General features: G+C 43.1%; 1 pseudogene across 1 annotated transcript; it reads left to right on the plus strand.

The window, feature by feature from the left end:
* The first annotated feature begins 2,678 nt into the window (after window positions 1-2,678).
* Window positions 2,679-14,974, plus strand: LOC309658569 (large ribosomal subunit protein uL22 pseudogene; annotated as a pseudogene). Its single transcript has one exon. The product of its transcript is annotated as a large ribosomal subunit protein uL22 pseudogene (transcript).
* The last annotated feature ends 454 nt before the right edge of the window (window positions 14,975-15,428 follow it).

Here is a 15,428-nt window from a genome sequence, read left to right on the forward strand (position 1 = left end):
GGTTCCCCACAAAGATTCTTTCAGTTGATGACCCTTGCCCAATATTTGAAGAGCACAGTTAATTTCACATCAGAGTAAAAAAATTCAGTGTGTGCTCTGTACACAGAACATAGGCACACAAACTTGAATTTAATTTGGCAAAATCTCAAAGAATCGTTAGGAATGTCTCTGTTTTCATTCTCCTTCAGGTTAGTTTCTCCTCTAAGATTAACTATCCAGATAAATAGTCTTGTTTCCTCGATTACTTTATGGAAGTTTATTCTCAATGGAGTAGGTTGAGCTCTTTATCTCACATCCCTCAATCCCTGGAAAATCAACTCTTTCTGCACCAGGACGCCTGCCTTGGTTGTAAGCCCCATGAACATGAGGACCCTGGCTCCGCCAGTATCCTCAGGCTCGGTTGGTGAGTGATTCTGGATGAGTTTCCCTGTGTCCTGAATAACACCATCTTTTCCAGCTCTACTGAGCTGAGGAGCATTTGTCATCACTGATCCCCACGCTCCCACCCCTGCTCTGAAAATCCCCCTGGTCAGTTAGTTTTCTTCTATCACACTTTCTAAAGCTGTAACAGTCCCCAGCCTCCCTAGCTGACAAGGAGTATGCATGTCACAGTCATAAATCACAATCCATCTCAAGGAGTAGGGCCATTTTAGGAAACTTCAATATAAAAAAAATTAACATCTACTTTAACCTAAGGTTAATTCTAGGTCTTGCCAAACTGGACAACTATGTAATCCCATGAAAGAATTTGGATTGCTTTTGGTAGTGGCAGTGGTAGGATGGGTAGGTATACAGCATCATATTGAAGACACATAGGCTTGATTCCCAGATTAGCAATTCCATATATTTTTAATTCCCTTTGGTGCCTACAAATCTGTATCTAAACTAGGACAACTGGCTTCTAGTTTCATGAAACCGATTATGAAGAAACCTTGGCAAGGGAAAGTAGATGATTGCAAATTTATTCCTACTACTTGGGAAAAAATTTCTATGATGATGCATAATAAACAGCTTGAGCTGTGCTTCAGAGACAGATGATCAGTGCGTCAACCCACGAAGATGCATAAAAGCCACAGGAAGACTATTCACCTGACCTCAGGTATGGCCTTCACGTAGAGTAGCACTGTCCTTCCTGGGAGCATTGTGGACAAAATCATGCAGAGGACAAATAGGAAAGAATCTGAGGAAAAATCTTGGTCAATGACCTGGGTAAATTTATTTTACTTTTTTGTTGTTGATATTGCTGTTGTTTTCTATAGAACAATAAAGGAAATTTAAACGAATCATTCGTATTCATAATTCTAACATCCTGACAAAACCATTATAGTTCTCTGAATGCCCTTCTAATCTTATCCATACCCATATCCATTTTTTGTTTCTTCCCACTGCCAGTATATTTTCAATCGCTTTCCCATGTTGCTGCATGATCTTTATGGCTATCTAATGGTCATACCATAATTCACTCAGTCCTTCCTTTATTGTAGGACATTTGGATTGTAAACTCCTTTTTTCTTTCTGTCATAAATAATGGTGCTGTGAACAGCTTTATACATACATCTTTTTCTTTCCTTGAATCACTTCCTTATTTCTGAGTGAGGAATGACAATCCTGAAGAGAATGGATTTTTAAAAATTTATTGGTTTTTATATATGTTGCAAATCTCCCTCTCGAGGAATTGTATAGGACACTCGGTTGGTGTATATCAACTACAGCCTCAACCTATGTGAAATAAATTGTCTTTATTTATTCTGATGAATGGCTAGTCTGATTCTCAAAGGTAAGCAAAGACCTTTGCCTAAAGCAAGGATGCAGCCAGTCCTCTAACAGATCAAAGAAGGTGTTTAATATATGGTTAGTAAAGAGCTCTTTCAGAACAGTATTATTCTCGAAGTTTAAATTTTGATGACTGCTCCATTCCAGGAGAGATCTAAAAGTTGCTAGTTCCTTCTAGTATCCATTCTCCCTGGCTTCTGTGGTTTAATTCTGAGCAACAATATGACCAACTGTTAATTCCCAGCCTTCCTCTTGTTAACCAAAATTTCAGAAAAGGAGACCTGACTGAAATAAGGAGGCATTTACTGGGGAGTTGTTAAGACTGAAGCCAGGGAGACACAGTTTCAAGAAGACTACTGTTCCCTGGGACTACAAAATGGGGGAGGCTTATAAAGGCAAAACCCCACAAGGTTAGATAAATTGTCATGAATTAGGATTGAAGCTGGCAAGAAGTAAGAGTGTTTGTTAAGCAAGGGTTGGTTGGGATCTGAAATGATTACACAGTTGCGAAGAGGGAGAGAACTTTGAAGCTACAAGTTTGCAGCTAGCAGATATTGTTTTAAAAATGGCTGGTGGTGTCCTTGAGTTTGATATAATTCAGAGAAGATTCGAATTCTCAGTGATGTAGGAAACTGTCTGAAACCACATCCACAATGGCCATCCAACTCCATTTTGGATGCCTGAACCATAGTTACTCTTTTTTGATCTTTAAATGAACTTAAATATGTAGTCACTTTCAACTAATGGTGGCAAATGAGAAAAAGCAGAAGTCATTGCATGGGGCAGCTGAAAAACACTTGAAAGGTGGGTTACCTAGCTTGCCTTCCCCCCACCTCCCTTACTTTTTCATACTCCCTGGAATGTGTTTGTAATAGCTGGAATTTCAGCAGCCATTTTAAAACCATGAGGGTGTAAGTTATAAGGCAAGGATAGAATAAAAATATGCCACTTGAACCACCCAAAACTACCCACCTCCAGTCTTTTTTTATGGGAGAAAAAAACTGACATGTACTTTAAGCTACTGTTACCTCACTTCTCTATTACTAACAGCAGAACATGATCCCTAACTTAAACGATGTTTTTCTAGGACATTGCAATCATTCACCCATTATTTAATTTTGTCTTAATGGCTACTAATTATTTTTTTATTCAGGGTTATTATTAATCCAGTTTTACAGGTAGTTTCACTCACTGCTGTTGAGAAGACCACTTGTGCAGGAAATATGGAATCCAATATGGAAAGAGGTGAAAGGGATTCCTAGGGTGATGGTGAAGGGACATCCTAGGATGAAAGGTGGGTACCAATGGAAATGGCAACCAGTTCAGACTGGAGTAGGTCAGAAAGCTTTAGAGATTTCTTCAGGGTGATGAATATAATGAATACCTCGTAAATCTGAGTGTATTTATTTAGAAGCAAATTAGACCATCGAGAATTAAGGACTGAATAAATGTCTGTGGGAAAAAATTATGAACTCAAAGGAGACCAGTGAGTGGTACAGCTGTGGCTTAACTGGAGGTACTGTTTTCATAGTCACAATCATATAATGTTAATCATGTACTATTTATATATTAATCTAATCCACACGATGCTGATATAATTTATTGGGAACTTGGGGAGATAAAAAGTGTGAACACATGGGGTGGGGAGTGTGGGTGTGTGTGAAAGATATCAAAATCATCTCCCATGGTGGTGATCAATAGGCAATGCCTAAGACTGAAACATCAAGTGTAGGAGTATAAGGATGTCATTCAGAAACGTGCAAGTAAAGCCAAAGAACCAGTTCAGAGAACTGAAACTAGTCTCTGAGGAAGGGAAACGGGGGAAGAGATGGAAACTGCTAATTTTTTTTCAACAAGCCTTGCAACCAGCTCCATAAACCTTAAAATAAAAACTGGGGGTGGGAGAGACAGACACTGGAAAGGAAAAAGACATGATCTGTGATCAAAGGCTGATTGTAATCTAAAAACTAGTACAAATAACCAGAAACCTTATAAAGGTAGCTATTGTTTCTGTCTGCTCAGCCCTTGTCCCTCCACCGATCCCTCCCAAGTCTTCAGAAAACAGCCCTCCTGGCTACAAAGGTGGTCAGGTTACCCAGGGTGGGCCAATTATAGTCCCTCACAGCCACAGTGAGTGGTCTGAGGAGTGGGCACATGACCTAAACTAAGCTAATCGGGGGTCCTGGGACTTTTCAAATTCCTGCCCAGGGATAAGAACCTCTTGTTCCTCTCTGATCACAAAACCCAAGGATATACCTCAAGGGCTGTTCTCCACCCCACCACCTGGCCAAGTTTGTACCAGCCAACGAAGTTAATGTGCCAAAAGGAACAGAGAAGAAATAGAAAAGGACAAAGAGGGTCCTCAAGGTATTCAAGGCAGTGAATCCAGTCTTCCCTGAGACCAGCTCTATGCTGCCCTCTGGTCAGTTAAATCCCAGCCCTGTTAAATCCCTTCTTTTGTTTAAGCAAGATTAAATTGGGTTTCTTTCCATTGTAGTCAAAAATACTAATACACAGTCGAAAACCATCAAACAAACAACAACAAAAAAGAAACCATCAAACAAAACTTTAAAATAATTTTATTATGGAAAGCTGCAAACAAACACAAAAGTAGAGAGTCTGGCATAATGAATTCCCACAGTCCATCACCCAGCCTCACAATTATTAACATTTTGACAATCTTGTTTCATCTGTCTATCTCTCCACCGTTTTTTCCTTAGAAATATTTCAAAAGAAAATCCCAGACGTTATATTATTTCACTTAGCCCCTGTGCTTTATGCACTGGTCCTGGTAAAAAGTAAGGTGCCAGACAAATGCCTGTTTTGTCCATATTTAAGCTATATGGTCAAATATTGGCAATATTAGATGGCTTGATCTAATACTTCGATATGAATGTAATCTAACTGCTAAGGATCTTTTTTTTGACATAACCTCCACGCCATTATCATACCTAACAAAATTAAGAATAATTCCTTAATATCTAACACTAAGTCCATTTTCAAAATTTCCCAGTTGTATCAAATATTTGTATCCACTGTTTGTTTAAATCAGGATCCAAACAAGGTCTGCACAGTGATTTGGTTAAAATAACTTTTTAAGTGTTCTCTCATTTAGCACTCTTGAAGGAACCTAGAGAGCTGACACAGAATGGTGGGCAATCCTCAAACAGAAGAAGTCAGAAGAATCAGGTCCCAACTCCTTGTTTATATTATTTAATATACACATATATCACATTAAATAATATACCACATATATGTGTGTACATGTTCTGTTTGCTTTGCATCCATTCTCATTTACCCTTATAAGGTTGGTTGCCATTATCACCCTTATTTTGTAGATGAGGAAGCACCCCCAAGGAGGTCAGCTGACTTGCCCAATATCATCAGCTAGTAAGTAGCAGAGCTGAGGTTGGAATTCAGGCCATATGGCTCCAAAGTCTAAGCTCTTAGCCCCTGCACCCTACCTGTACTTTATACTCCAGTCCTTGTGAGCAGTAAAGTGCCAGACACATGCCTATTATTATTTTATTCCACAAAGTACTGAGGTCCTGTAGGGAAGAAGGCAACAAGAGCTTACGAAGTAAACGGTTGAAGGACTACCTTCAGGTAGAGTCGGGATTTGGGACCATCTGTTGCATTTCCCCTTCTAGTCATCCACTCCCAGGCATTCCTGTTTGAGACCACCAGCCTCACTGCCGTGCTCCTCCTCCCCCTGAAACTGATGACCTCTAGTCTTCCTCCCCGCACTTCCTTGTCCCAGTGGTCATTCCTCTTGGCCTCTTGCTTTATTTGTTTCTCTGCTCAGTCTCTTTTGCCTGCTTCCAACCCCGGCCTCCAAGTTAACCCCAACTCTTCAACTATAACGTATTCAATTAGAACGATTTGACTCTGGTGGACCCAGAAGTTAATGAACCTAGCATTGGTGTTTCAGACTAAAGGGCCCAAGCCCCTCCTGCTGCTGGGTGATCTAATTCTCTCCGTTTCAAATATATTAGCCTTGGGGAATCACAGCAGGCACACCATCTATACTGGCTGCTTTGGACTTCTCCACTGCTATGATACGACCAGCAGGATGCCTAGTTCACATAGCACTTCCCAGGGAGCTGGCTGCTTCATGAGGACAACCGGAAGTGGAGGTATAGGAGGATCACCTCGTCATTTCTTCTCAAACATGCATACAAATCCCACGTGGCTCTTGTTAAAATGCAAATTCTGATTCGGTAGGTCTAGGGTAGGTCCCAAGATGCTGCCTTTCTAACAAGCTAACAGGTGGTGCCAATGCTACTGGTCCGTGGACCACCCTTTGAGTAGCAAGAAACTAGATCACTGGTTCTCAAAACCAATTGCACATTAGAGCCCCCTAAGGTGCTTCTAATTAGGGGAGACCTAGGTGCAGGGAGTTATAAAAGCTCCCCAGCTGATTCTAATGAACAGTCAGAGTTGAAAAATACTACTTTGGAGGCTGAAGCAGCAGCAGGAATTGGGTGGCCAGTTGCATGAATCCCTGGCCAGTTGGAGGAAGTGAGGTGGCCACAGGAACGTGGGGCTCCTGGCTTGTAAGCATCTTCCTTCTTTGTGCTTCCTGCCTCTCCTTGTTGTCACTTGCGTTTTCTCTCTCTTTTATTTTCCCCCTACCAATCCTTCCACTTCCCAAATCCTCATCTCAAAAAGAAAAAAGCTGAACAAACTGAAAATCAACAACTCTTCCTAGATCCCTCAGAAAACTGAGGTCACAAGGCAACCATCACCCTGAAAATTGGAGAGACAAGAACATACAGAGAATCACAACCTACCAGGAGCACAAGTCCACAGCCAGAGCCAGTACCAGTGGGAACGCTTCAATGTAAGTGACAAATTGCTGGAGGCTCAGGGTGGACTAGCTTGAGAGTTAAAAATTCCAAGGGTTGGGGTGGGGATGGGGGTGGAGATGGGGGTACTTCTAGGGGACCTCTACTCTTTTGTTTATTTCCTGAAGCCGCATCAGATTCTCAGGGTGGAGACTAGAGAAACGTCCCCTTATACTTCCAGCAAGCAGAGGGGAAAAGAAGGTGTGGCTTCTAGGAAATAAATCTTTCTGAAAAAGATGTTGGAATTAGTAAACAACCTTAAAATTGAGCAAGTAGGCAACTAACACACAATCAGTGATGGGTTATTATATGCTAGATGCTGGGGATTGAGGATAAAACTGGCTCCCTCTCCTCTAGGAGCTCGTGTTCTAGTGGGAAATGCATATGTGCATACAACTGAAATCGCACAACCCAGATTGGGACTTGAACCCGCAGTCTTTTAATTGACATCACACACCTGGTCTCAGGACTTGATGAAGCTCAGGTTCTTTATGTCTCATCCCAGAAAGAATTCAGTGAGAGATAAAGTGATAGGTAAGAAGTGGATTTATTCAGAGAGATACACATTCCGTAGAGAGAATGCAGTCCATCTCAAAAGGTGAGAATGGCCTTGGGAGAAACACATTCCACAGGGTGTGGGCCATCTCAGAGGGTGAGAGCCCCTGAAATATGGGGTGGTTAGTTTTTATGGGCTGGGTAATTTCATAGGCTAATGAGTGGGAGGATTATTCCAACTATTTTGGATAAAGGGTGGGGATTTCCAGGAATTGGGCCACTGCCCACTTTTTGGCCTTTTATGATAAGCCTCAAAACTGTCATTTAGCATGCTAATGTATTAAACAAGTGTATAAAGAGGCTTAAGGTCTACTAGAAGTCGAATCTTCCACCATCTTGGACCTAGTTTGTTCTAATCAGTCTTTGTCATATCCTCAATGGCTAGGTCATTCTTTTAAAGGTTGTGCCCTGCCCCCTTCCCTTCTGTTTCACAGTGATGCCAGAGATTGATAGTTGCTGCCCCTTACATCTTATCTCTGCTTCTTCCATAGTAAAAGAACTCTCCTTTTTAGCTGAGCACATGCTCCCTAGAATAAAGATTATATTTCCCAGCCTCTCTTGCAAGGTAGGTGTGGTCATATGACAAAGAACTGGCCAGTGGTGTGTAGTGTCCTTACATCGAGCAGAGGTCTAAGCCCTCAGCCCCGTAACTGTGAATATGACCTCATTTGGAAAAAAGGGTTTTGCAAAGGTAATTAAGTTAAGGATCTGGCTGTGTGCTCTCCCTGGATATGAGGGGCAGCGGCTCTCCATCTCCCCTTTTCTCTTGTCTACTGGCTGGAAAGCAGATATAATAGCTGGATCAAAGTAGACATCTTAGACAATGAGGTGGAAGCCTCAACCGATAGCCTGGGTTCCTGATGACTGCAGAGTCACCATAGTGTTACCGAATTAAGTCTTATGGACCCTGCTCGGGCCCTAGCCCGAGAGCTGAGGCTCTCTGCCTTGGCGGGGGAGAGTTCTTTTTCCTTTCGTGTTCGAGCAGCCAAATAACGACGGAAGCTGAGATCAACACGGCACAAGCTTTACTCAGTGACCAAAGAATGGAGAAACGGGAACTAAGTTCAGATCAACTTCTCACCCCGCTGGTGAGAGGGATTTAATTTTAAAGAGTAAAGGGAGGAGGGGTGAGGCTAATGATGGGGAAGCATATGAATTAGTTTACCGGGAAAGGCTTTTTCCAAGGGAGTGGGGTGCCACCACCTTTTTATTCTTTTTCGGTCCTTAATGTCCGGTCATGGTCGCTGGTAGGTATGTCATTTAATATGCTAATGTAGTAAAATCAAGGTGTAATGAGACTCAGGGTCTGTTAGAGGTCAGATTCGTTGCCATCTTAGTCCCAGCTGGTTCCACCTGGTTTTTTGTCTGTAGCTTCCCTTCTTATCTCTGGACCCTTTTACTTGAAGATTTATGTTAACTCCTGCCCAAGGTGGGAGTTGGCAGGTTTTGAGCAAGAACACTCCTGCTAAAGGTGAGGGTTGGGGGGTTGTGAGCAAATACCTGGAGCAGCTCCGGTAACGACAGCAGCCGACATTTACGTAAACTAAGAGAAAAATAGATTTCTAATTTGGTGAAGCCTTTGTGACTTTTGGATTTCTGTCTCTTGTAGCAGAACCTTTTACTAACAAATATACCAACTAACCACAATAAATCTGCTTCTTCTTAGGCCTCTCATAAATATTCAAAATACAAAGCAATATATTGGGCAAGTTCTATTTCACTTAGAATAAAATATAGACTCCTTTAAATGGTCAGAAAGGCCCCGGTGCGATCTGACCCCTGTCTACTTGTCCAATCTCATACCACTCTTCTCTGGCCTGGCACAGGGTATACTGCAGCATTATGCCTGTGTTCCTTCATAACGCATATACCTTGTGAGGACCTATTATGAGCTACGTGTGCAGTGGGCACACAGCAGCAGACCTAGCCCTGACAGCCAACTTTTTTTCTATTTTGCTTATAAGCTAATTTATTTTCCAACTCAGAGCCTTGACCCATGCTGTTCCCTCAGTCTAGGGCAGGGCTGTCCAATAGCACCTCCTGCATGATGGAAATGTTCTTATCTGTGTTGTCCGATATGATAACCACTAGCTACAAGTATTGAATACTTGAAATGTGGCTGGTATGTCTGAGAATATAAATTGTTAATTTTACTTAACTTTAGATTAATTTATGTTTAAACAGCCACACGTGACTTGCAGCTGCCAGGATGGACATTACGGATCTCGACCACTCTACTCCCTGGGACACATAACTTACTCCTTGAGGTGGTTTTAGAACGTGGTCACTGATTCTTTGACACACCTCTAACTGAGAGATGGGGGTCTATATCCCCCTCTCTTTGAATCTGGTTGGGCTTGTGACTATATGACAGAAGTGACTTTAATGTGACTTCTGAGGCTAGGTAAGAAGAAACCTTGCAGCTTCTGCCCCGGTCTCTTTAAGGTCATGGTCCTAGGACACTTGCTTTCAGGAAGCTCCATCACAGAACCTAGTCACCATCCTATGAGAAGCCAAAGCCACATAAAGAGGCCACACGTAGCTGCTTCATCCTTTAGAGTCATCCCAGCCTAGGCACCATAGTAGTTTCCTGTGGCTGCCATAATGAATTACCACCAACCTGGGGGCTTAAAACAACAGAAATTCACTCTCTTGTAGTTCTGAAATCTGCCAGAAATCTGAAATCAAGGTGTCGGCAGGTGTTGCCATGCTCTGAGTCTCTAAGAGAGACTCTGTTCCATTCCTCTCCCCTAATTTCTGGCGGTATCTGACAATCCTTGCCATTCCCTGGCTTGTTGACACATCAGCCCAATCTCTGCCTCCACCTTCACATCACTTTCCCCCATGTTTCTCCTCTTCTCAATTCTCTCCTTTCTCTTAAAGGACAACAGTTATTGGCTTTAGGGCCCACCCTACACCCAGGATGATAGCATTTCAAGATCCTTAACTGTGATTACACCTTCAAAGACCCTTTTTCCAAATAAGGCCAAGGTACTGGGGATTAGGACTTGACATATCTCTCTGGGAACCACTGTTCAGCCCAATACAGCCCCAGCCATGTGCATGAGGTGGTCTAGAGATGATTCCAGCCCCCAGTTGTTTGAGTTACTTCCAGATACTCACATTTTCCTGGCTCAGACCCTAAACATTGTAGAGCAGACATAAGCCACAATCACCATGACTTGTTTGAAATCCTGACCTATAGAACTTCTGAGCATAATAAAATGGTATTCTAAGTCACTGAGTTTGGGATGGTTTATCCCACAGTAATAGATAACTGGAAATTCCTGTTCATCTTTTAAGGGCCTGATCAAGTAACATTTCTTCAAAGAGGCCTCCTTAGATACCTCCTCCAAGTCTAAATTACATTCCCCTCTTTACTTTTCCTTTCTGGCACATAGCACAATTTATAGTTATAAATTTCATTAGGTATTTTTCCTTTTTTTTGATTTTTTTATTTTTGGCTGCATTGGGTCTTCGTTGCTGTGCACAGGCTTTCTCTAGTTGCGGCGAGCAGGGGCTGCTCTTCGTTGTGGTGCACGGGCTCTAGGCACGTGGTCTTCAGTAATTGTGGCACGTGGGCTTAGTAGTTGTGGCTTGCAGGCTCTAGAGCGCGGGCTCAGTAGTTGTGGCGCACGGGCTTTGTTGTTCCGCAGCATGTGGGATCTTCTGGGACCAGGGCTTGAACCCGTGTCCCCTGCATTGGCAGGCAGATTTTTAACCACTGCGCCAAAAGGGAAGTCCTGTTTTTCCTTTTTAAATGTCTCCCCCACTAGACCTAAGTTCCATGAGGCCAGGGACCATGTTTGTTTCATTCAACACTACGTCCTCTGTGTGTACCAGGCACACAGTAAATGCCCAACCAATACCTGCCAAATGAATCAAATTCTGAGCTTTCTGTGACTGAATCTACAACTGATGTTTCTTTGTCATCTGAACTGAGGCAGCTCTAGGAAGACATTATCTATTTAGCCTTTTTGCTCTCAGCAGATGAAATAAGCCAGCATGCAGCAAGTGGGAAGCAAAGTGTTCATTTTCCAAGGCTCAAACCTCAGTTCTTGCCATTACGGTTCTTTGCATTTGAATAATTGCTGTGGTTTTTAATTGTGGTGAAAACAAATGAACAAAAGACAAAGCTGGTCAGACAGCCAGGCTTTGAGAGACATCTTTAATTATTTTAAGAAGCATCTGTAAGTTCACAAATGAACCTTAAATTGTCCTTGTATGTGAGTGTGAATCTCGTGATACAGTCTTCCATGAAATGAAAGCTTAATGACAAATCACAAAGCATAGGCTCTCCCTGGCATCTTTGCCATCATCCGTCTTGTTCTAGAAAGTCCATGGGTACAAATTCTGCTGTTACTTTTCTTGGAACAGAAACAAAAATAGGACTTGGAACAGAAAAAAAAAGAAAAAACAGAAAGAAAAAGCAAAATGTGCTAAATAATACCAAGAATGGTCAGCTAAAACTTGTAAGCAGCCGTACAAATGAGCGTAGGGATAGAGCCTAAAATAAGTCAGGAGGTAGTAAGAATCTTAAAAACTGAGTATAAGCGGTTGGCGCTCACCTTTGTCACCCTCACACAGGTCACTGGTGATTGGGAGGATTCCTGACTCTCCCAGATGCATCCGTCTTTCCCACTGTAGGAATTTTAACATGATCTGCAAGGCCCTACATGATAATGCTCTGTGTTTTCTCAGATTCTGTATTTGTCTATTTGGCATCCATTAATCACAGCACCAAACTAAAGCTCAAAGTTGTTTACCCTTCACTGTGATCTGGAGCCCATGCTCTGAACCACCTCCTTGTCTAACTCTCACACACCAAGCCAATGTTTCCCCTGCCCTAAATCACCCCAGGGCCAGTGACCACCTCTATAGCCAGAGCCCGCCTACATTACTCAAACTAGCCATGCCTCTGCTGTTTCCTCTGCCTTTGCTGTGGAAACTCCATTCAAGGCTCTGGCAGGGAGGCTTTCCCCTCACTCCACTTCTGCCTTGTGACCGAACCCGGTTCTTCCCGGTGTGGCCCTGTGTTGCGTGGCATGCACCATCCCCCCAGGAACTGTAAACAATAAATTTTTCTTTCAATGGCATTAGCATTTCCACGTCATCACTCGGTCACCTACATAAATTGAAATCCCGTGGGTACAACTGAGACTGGTCAGCCCTTGGGGCCTTTTATAGTCGCTCTTTCCTCTGCCGGGAGCCCTCTTCCCCTGTGTCCACACGGCTCCTCTCTCATTACATAGAAGTCTCTGCGCAGACATCATGACATCCAAGCAAGGCTTCCCTGAGCACGCATCTAACTAGCATGCCGACCCCTCCCAGCTGTCTATCCTTTTTTTGTTTTTTTTTGTTTTTTTGTCTTTTTAATTAATTAATTAATTAAGTTTTGGCTGTGTTGGGTCTTCATTGCTGCACACGGGCTTTCTCTAGTTGCGGCGAGCGGGGGTCTACTCTTTGTTGCAGTGCATGGGCTTCTCATTGCAGTGGCTTCTCTTTGTGGAGCACGGGCTCTAGGCACGTGGGCTTCAGTAGCTGTGGCACACGGGCTCAGCAGTTGTGGCGCACGGGCTTAGTTGCTCTGCGGCATGTGGGATCTTCCCAGACCAGGGCTCGAACCCGTGTCCCCTGCATTGGCAGGTGGATTCTTAACCACTGCACCACCAGCGAAGTCCACCCCACTCCTTTTTTTTTTTTTTTTTGGCTGCTCCGGGTCTTCGTTAGGGCTCACGGGCTCTTCATTGCAGGCTTCTCTCTAGTTGTAGCACATGGGCACGCGGGATCTTAGTTCTCAGATTCTGTATTTGTCTATTTGGCATCCATTAATCCCTTGGACTTGGAATAGAAAAGTTCCAAGATCCCCTGACCAGGGATCAAACCTGAGTCCCCTGTATTGGAAGGTGGATTCTTAACCACTGGACCACGAGGGAAGTCCCTAGATGTCTATCCTTTTGTCCTACTTTATTTTTGTTAATAGCTCTCATCACCACCTGACTCGTTTATTTTGTGTGTTCCCTCACTCTGCACCACATAGAACTTAAGTTTTACTAGAGCGAGGCACAGATTTTTGTTTTGTTAACAGCGAAGTTCCTACCACTTAGAACAGTGCCTGGCACACAGAGGGTGTAAAATATTTCCTAAATGATGAAATTTTATTTTTCCAGAGCAGCTGGCCTGTTAATGAGTACATGAATGGCCGAAATCTCCTTCAAATTTATAACTCTCATTGGGCCCGGAGATCCGTGAGAAGCCAATGCTCTGGATCAATAAGACATGAATTTCTAAAACAGAGTAAGTGGTTCAAAAACATATCCTGGGTAATCGCAGGATAAAATCCCAAGCAAGCTGGTTTGTGGAATTAATACTGGGGGTTAGGACAAGTGAGCAATTACCGTTCTGGAATTATCTGGCCCTCTGCCATTCCTCTGAAAATGTGCCTGGCATTGGGTTATGGGCTCTGTAACTCCGAGGGGATAAGGAAAATACTTTCCTTTATCATTTAGGGATAGCATCATGCCCTCTCATGAGGTTGAAGCAGGGTCTAGGAAGCATCTTAACAAGGGTTGGCCCAGACACCCTTCAGTGTGTGCTGTGTGCTTTCCCTCCAGAAGGGGCCTAAATGACTGTGAACGCAGCTCACCAGTTGTACAACTCAGCTCGACACTGGTTCACACTTGATACTGGCAGCCTTTTCTCCCAATGAGCACAAATACTGCAAACACATTTCAGAGGAAAGCTGCATATCACACGGTGCTTATGATGATGTATCTCAAAAAGATCTGTCTACCATGTAGGTAAAGAAAAGTCTAGCAATGGCGACCAAAACTATAGAGGCTTAAAACAAGGGAGGGGAGGTGGAGGCAAGAGAGGAAGGAAGGAATTTCTGCTCTCTGAAAGACAGGAGAACTTACATTCTCACTGGTATGCCCCATTGCCTCTGTGAAAAACATCCCCCAAATAACTTTGATGCAAGCTGATTTGGAGGCTGACCCACTATTGACCTTAAGAAGTTTCCTTTACCTAACCCAGATGCTATCATTTAGAACTAAAACTAGATCAGTTTTTCTCTAGTCTCAGAGGTTAAAGACATTATGAGATTATTGAAATGAAGAAAGTTAAAGAAAGGAGAATCAGAGAATAAGAATTTGTAAGTCTCCTTTTTCCGGTAAGCGGCCTGAGGTTACCTCTAAAAATGGTTTGCTATTCACTTGACCCAGAAAACCCCACAAAATCATGCAAGTCAAGAGGTTCAAATCTTCATGTTCACTTTAAGAACACTTGTGAAACTGCCCAGGCCATTAAGGGTATGCATATCTGAACAGCCACCAAGTATCTGAAGGATGTCACTTTAAAGAAGCAATGTGTGCCATTCCGTCGTTACAATGGTGGGGTTGGTAGGGGTGCCCAGGCCAAACAGTGGGGCTGGATGCAGGGTCGGTGGCCCAAAAAGAGTGCTGAATTGTTACTGCACATGCTCAAAAATGCAGAGAGTAATGCTGAACTTAAGGGCTTAGTGTAGATTCTCTGGTCATTGAGCACATCCAGGTGAATAAAGCCCCCAAGATGCGGCGCAGGACTTACAGAGCTCGTGGTCGGATCAACCCATACATGAGCTCTCCCTGCCACATTGAGATGATCCTTACCGAAAAAGAGCAGATTGTTACTAAACCAGAAGAGGAGGTTGCCCAGAAGAAAAAGATATCCCAGAAGAAACTGAAGAAACAAAACCTTATGGCCCAGGAATAAATGCTGCAAAAAATAAATGCAAATAAAAGTAAAAAAAAGAAAAAGAATTCGTAAGTCTCTCAGACTGTCAGGGGACAGAGGTCTGACAGGCAGGGCTAACCAAGCTCTCGTCTGCATGGATCCACATAAAGTTGGGCCACGGCCACGCTGTTGTTTACATGCCATCTGTGGCTCCTCTGTAACCGTCGCGTTAACTGTTTGCGGCAGAGATGGTCTGCAAAGCTGAAAACATTGAATATCTGGCCCGTTACAGAAAGAGTTCGCTGATCTTTGGTAGCTATTAAAGGAGCAGCGTGACTTGCCAGGCTATCGTGATCTTACTGAAATATTTCTGAGGACTGTGTAACGCCCTTCACTTTGAGTCCCTCTTTATCAAGCAACGTTCTGAATGTAATTGGACTTCTGGAGTATGTTTCTCTATTAAAGAAAGAGGATGTGCACACTTGCTACACGGATTGCCAAGCATCGTGGACAGTTGTATTTCTCACTATAAACTACTAA

This window comes from Balaenoptera physalus (assembly GCF_965194825.1).
Source record: "Balaenoptera physalus genome assembly, chromosome: 3".
Classification (NCBI taxonomy): Eukaryota; Metazoa; Chordata; class Mammalia; order Artiodactyla; family Balaenopteridae; genus Balaenoptera; species Balaenoptera physalus.